Below are 5426 nucleotides of genomic sequence, written 5' to 3'. Positions count from 1 at the left end.
CCCTCATCCCTCCCTCATCCAGTCTGTCCATCCCTCCCACTCACGGTGTCCTGCCCCAGCCCACTCGGGTGCAGAGTTTGATCAGGGGAGTGGGGGGTTGAGGGTCTTGGTCCCCAGGGTGGGGGTCCTGGCCACCCGGCCCCAGCTCAGGCCAAAACCGGGCTAAGCTGCTTAGGACAGTTACAACACATGCCCGCAGCTGCTGCCTGGGCCCGATCCTGTGAGGCAGGGGCTGCGGGGGTCACAGACCCAGCCCTCCCCAGCCCCACCTATGTGGGGGGCTCCAGCAGCCCCAAGGGACACTGCAGGGCTGGGCATGGGGATCCCTGCCCTGTGGAGCCCCCCCTGGCTGGACAGGTGCATGCCAGGAGGGGAAACTGAGGCACTGAGCAGGGCTGGCTGCAGAACCAAGGCATCCGGGGGGGTGTCAGGAGGTGATGAGGCTGCAGGCGAAAGCCCCAGCCCAGCGTGATCCAGTTAAGAAGTTCGGAGATCAGGCCAGGCCAGGTCCATGTGCCCCCCCCAAACCTTCCCTGCTCTCCCCCAGACCAGGGTTTTTCTGGAGATGTCCCCTAATGCCACCCCCAAAACTAGGTTGCCAAAGGGAGCCCTGGATTGCAGGGGCAGGGGGCTGCGGGTCGGGAGCGAGGGGCACCAGCATGGCTGGGGGCGCTGGGTCCCTGGGGTGCAGCTGCTGCCCAGCCCGTGCCCCCCCAGCACGTGCCCTTCGCCCTGGCGCCTCGTGCCAGCGGGGCGTGATGTCACCTGTGGCCGCGGCAAGCAAAGGCCACAGGCCCCGAAATAGCAGCGCGGCCCCGGGGGCCCTTTCCCCTGCATTCAGTCACCATGGCAACTGTCCAGCGGGGCATGGGGGGGCACGGGGGGGGGCAGCCTTGAGGGTGAAAATAAACACAGAGTAACCGGGCAGCGCCCAGCTGGGCTTTACCCCATTGCAAAGTTCCCAGGACACCTGGGTCCCGTGGCCACCTCTGTACGGGAAGCGGGGGGGTGGGATTGCAGGACTGGCCTGGACGCCTGGGTCCCAAGCGTGCAGTGGGGGTGTGCATGGCAGGGGCCGGGACACGTGGTTCCCCTTTTGGGGGTGGTCCCAGGTCAGTCCAGGCTCCCCGGAGGCCACCCCAGGTGGGTGACTGCTCCCTGCCTCAGTTTCCCCTTGGCCTCTTGTGGCAGAGTCAGGTCCCCCAGGGCTGAGGAGAAAGGGCCTGGGGGCAGGGGGGCAAAGGGCCTGTTTGGGGGGGTGGGAATGAACCGTCCCGCATGGGGGGGGGCTCGGAGTCGCAATTCCCAGCCCATGTTGCCACAGCCCCACTGTTTGCTTACCCTTGCCCCCCCACGCCCGCGACGTGGCGCTGGACTTGGGCTCCTGCCACGCTCCACAGCCCCCCAGGCTGGCGCCCAGGGGGACCATGGGCATCCCTGCCCAGCCCCCTCTCCCCCCCCATCCTGGGGCTGCCGGCTCGCTGGAAAACTCGGGCGCGCTGGAAAGCTCCCCGGGGGTGGGGGGAGCCACGTGAATGCTATGCCACGGCTGACGGGGGTGGGGGGAGCTGGACAGAACAGCCGGGGGGGTGGTCATCAGGGCACTGCCGGGGGGGTCGAGGGCAGCCCAGGTCCCCCCATTACAGCCTCTAGGTGCCAGCTGAAGTGGGGGTCTGCACAGCCCTGGCGTTGCCCCAGCCCCGATGGGACCCACACATCCGGGCGCCTGTGCGAGACGAGTCCTGGGAAGGCAGAGGTGACCCCCATTAATTGGGGCAGCTGCAATTAACGATGCTTAAAGAAGCTTCCCGGGGTGGGGGGGGCGATCCCCTGTGTGAAGCCCCCTCCTCAGGCCTGGGGACCAGCAGGGTCAGGGGTCAGGGGCCCAGCATGGCCAGCCCAGGGTGCCCCCCCCCGTGATGCCCAGGCTGTGGGGGCCCAGAGGAGGAAACTGAGGCACGGAGCAGGGACTAAGCCCAGAAGCTCCGGGCTCGGGGATCGAACCCAGTCATCCTGGGTGGACAGACAAGGGGGGGAGGGACTGGGCAGGCAGCTGTGGTGCCCGCTGAGTCCAGCAGAGGGCAGCAGGCATTGCGTCTGGACCGCCCCCAGGGTGATGTCATGCTGTGATGTCATGCAGGGCAGTGATGTCATGCCAGAGGCTGACAGGTTGGCCTGGGCAGAGCCAGCCACAGACCTGGGGCATCCCCCACCGGGGCAGCTGGGCACCAAGGGGGCAAGTGGGAGCCCTCGGGGGATGCCCTGGGGGTGCCCTGCGCACCTGGAGCTGGGGAGAGACCCCGGGAATCCCGGCTGCCAGCCCTGCCCCCTCTCCTTGCAGGGCCCAGGGGTGGGGGGCACCCAGGAGTGCAGTCTCCGCACTCAGTGCCTGCCTTGCCCCCTGCGACTGCGTCATGGGGGGTGGGGGGGGCAGAACTTTGGGGAATCCCCTCATTGGCTGCTGGCGCCTGTGTCATGTCACAGCCCGTGTTGTGATGTCATGAGCCAGGGGTTGAGGGTGGGGGCAGGGGCAGGGGGACTGGGGAGAGCAGAGGTGGGGCTACTGGTCAGACTGGAGAGAGGGGCTGGGAGCCGGGACACCTGGGTTCAGTGCTCAGCAGGGGAGAGGGGTTGAGTGGTTAGCGAAGGGGCGGGGCTAAGACGGGACACCTGGGTTCAGTCCCTGCCCTTGGGAGCGCGGGTCTGGGGGTCTTCAGTGGAGTTAAGTGGGGAGAGCCGGGGGCAGGGTGCTGGGAGCCTGGATGCTGGGTCCCCCCTCCTGGCTGTCCTACCCATGTCCCCAGGCCACAAATGCCCCCCCCCCCCAGCCCGAAACCTGTCTCCATGACAACAGGGGCATCTCAGCTCCCACTGTTGGGGGGCAGAAGTGCAGAGGGTGAGCCCCCGGGGCGGGGCGGCTGCGGGACCCTGAGTGTTACGGGGGTCGGGAGGGTATTGATGGCCGTATGACCTCATTGCAGCAAGGCCTGACATCACTGCCGTGCCCCGTGAGGTCACGGCAGCCGGTGAAGCTGCCTCCTGGCCAGGTAAGCCCCAAGCTGCCGGGTCCCGGCCTGGCATGGGGCCATGGCCCGCAGGATGGCCCGTGCTCCACGTGTGCAGGCGTGTTGCATGCATGTGCGGCCCCCAAGCCTAGGACATGGCGGGGGGGCACCCGTGTCCCTCGCTCCCTATCCCCCAAACCCCTCCTGCATTGGGGGGCCCCAATCCTGGCACCTCCGGAGTGGGGCGGGGGTTCATTCCCTGCCCAACCCCAGCCCAAAGCACCCTGCAGCCGGTCCGGCCAGGCCAGGCGTTGCTTCCCGGGGCTGGGCGGGCATGCACACGCGTGTGCCCCACAGGCGTGGGCGTGGGCGTGGAGATCCAGCCCAGGTTTTCCCAGCACCGCGGCCGGCATGGTGCGTGCCTCCAATTTCAGGGGCTCCCTTCGCCCGCTTCCCCCCGGCCCCCAGAGACCTCGCAGCTGAGCAAGTGGCAAGGGGAAAAAGAGAGGGGCGGAGGGGGGGCGGTGGACGACAAAGCCCCCCCCCAACCCACCCCCATACCGGCTTGAGCAGAGCCCAGAAAGAGCGGGCAAAGTTTTGTCCCCCCTCCTGCCCCAGCCCCGGCTTCAAAGCGCCGGAGCAGGGCCCGGAGCCGCTCTCCCGGGTGGAAAAGCATCGGGAAAGGGTTTTTTTTTCTCTCTCTCTCTCTTGAAAGAAAAACAAAACTTCCTTCTCCGAGGTGGTCCGGGGCGGCCGCGGGGAAGGAATATTTATAACCGGGGCCGCGGCGTGGCGACGAGGCGCCCGGAGTTCCCGGCTCCCTCTTCGTCCCCCCCCCAGGACTTTCTCCTGCTGGATTTCCAGGGGGGGGAGAGGAAAAAAAAAAATCTTCATCTGATTCATCATCTTCGTCCGAAGATTTGGGTTTGGAGGAGATTTGGGTTTGGGAGCCGGGAGGCCACAGCGACCGGTGGCTCTCGGGGGGGGGGTCCCCCCCTGCCCCCCGTCTCTTTGCAAGGCTTTTCCCTGGATGTTCAGCGCTGGGGGAGACCCTCGCGGCCCCCGAAGAGTGGAGTTACCCCCAGGGTCGAGGAAGGGCTCAGACCGGCCCCGGCGCTTGGAGGTACGAGCTTGGCTTGGCTGCTGCGTCTTTGCAGGGGAAAGTTTCAGGGAGTGCATGGGGGTCCTGTCCCCCCCCACCCGGTCTTCTGTTTCGGTGGGGGCCGCAAGACCCTGTCCCCGGGAAGCAGGAGAGGAGCGAGGGTCCCCATGGCTGTGCCCGGGTGCCTGGCGGGACGGCGGCTGGGGGATGCCTGGTCTGTGGGCACTGCGGTGACAGGCGTGCAGGGGTGAGGGGGGGCCAGAGTTTGGAAAGTCCTCGCCGGAGCTGGCCCGGAGGCCGCGTCTCGGCTCCAGGCTCCTGGGTGGGCCGAGGGGGGAAAGAGGGGGGTGATGCTGAGGGTTCGGAGAGTGACACTTGCTCCGCGGGGGCCACGAGCCCTCTTGGGGAGCTGGAGGCTCCTCCTGCCCGGCTCTCCTGCCCCAGGGGGGGCGAAGGGGGAGACCCCCCTCGCTGGGAAGAGCCCAGGAACCCTCCCCCCTCGGCCTGGAAAAGTCATCAGCTCCCTGGAGCCGCGACACTGGGAGCCCCACGGCAGGGGGGGCGCTGACCCTGTGTGCAGCCGCCTGGGAGGGCCCCGTGTGTTTGCTGCGGCTTGGAAGGACCCCCCATGCCCCTGCACACACACGTGCGCACGCATGGGACTGCTCACATACATGCTATGTGCACACACGCTCATGTACAAGCTCACATGCCTGTGTGTGCGGGCACATGGCCCCTGCACACAGGCACACATGTGTCTGTGTGTACACACATCTCTGCAGATGTGCACGGGTGTATGGGCATGCACCCCCTGCACACACGCGCACACATGCATGTGTATGTGTGCACACATCCGTACATGCCCACCCCTGCACATGCACACACAGGTATTTGTGTGCACACGGCCCTGCTTGCAGACGCATGCATATGGATGTGTGTGCACACGCACATGTATGTGCGTGCAGACCCCTGCACACATGTGCATGTGTGTGGGCACACATCTCTGCACCCTCAGAGCTCTGTGTACACACTGCACGCACGCACACACATGTATGTAGACACATACACAGACCCCTGCACACACACATCTGTATGTGCAGATACACCTATGTGTATGTATATACAGACCCCTGCACGCACACACGTGTGTGGGCACACATCCCTGCAGTCAGGCATGCACATCTCTATGTGCACACACTGCACACGCGTGCGCACACATATAGATGTGTACACAGATCCCTACACACACACACACACACACACACACACACACACACACATCTGTATGTACATGCACACACACTTATAGATGTGTGCAC

The 5426-nt window shown here is 66.0% G+C and overlaps 1 protein-coding gene across 1 annotated transcript in view; it reads left to right on the top strand.

Moving 5' to 3' along the window:
* Positions 1 to 3794: 3794 nt before the first annotated feature.
* The window catches only part of GLI1 (GLI family zinc finger 1), a 14441-nt gene continuing 12809 nt past the window's right edge, over positions 3795 to 5426 (top strand). The window contains exon 1 of the mRNA XM_025192701.1: positions 3795 to 4128. The gene's annotated coding sequence lies outside the window, so the exon portion shown is untranslated. The remainder of the gene's footprint in view (positions 4129 to 5426) is intronic.

The sequence above is a fragment of the Alligator sinensis genome, unplaced genomic scaffold, assembly GCF_000455745.1.
Source record: "Alligator sinensis unplaced genomic scaffold, ASM45574v1 scaffold265_1, whole genome shotgun sequence".
NCBI classification, from domain to species: domain Eukaryota; kingdom Metazoa; phylum Chordata; order Crocodylia; family Alligatoridae; genus Alligator; species Alligator sinensis.
Note: the sequence above shows the minus strand (reverse complement) of the source record. Positions and strands in the feature narration are given on the sequence as shown.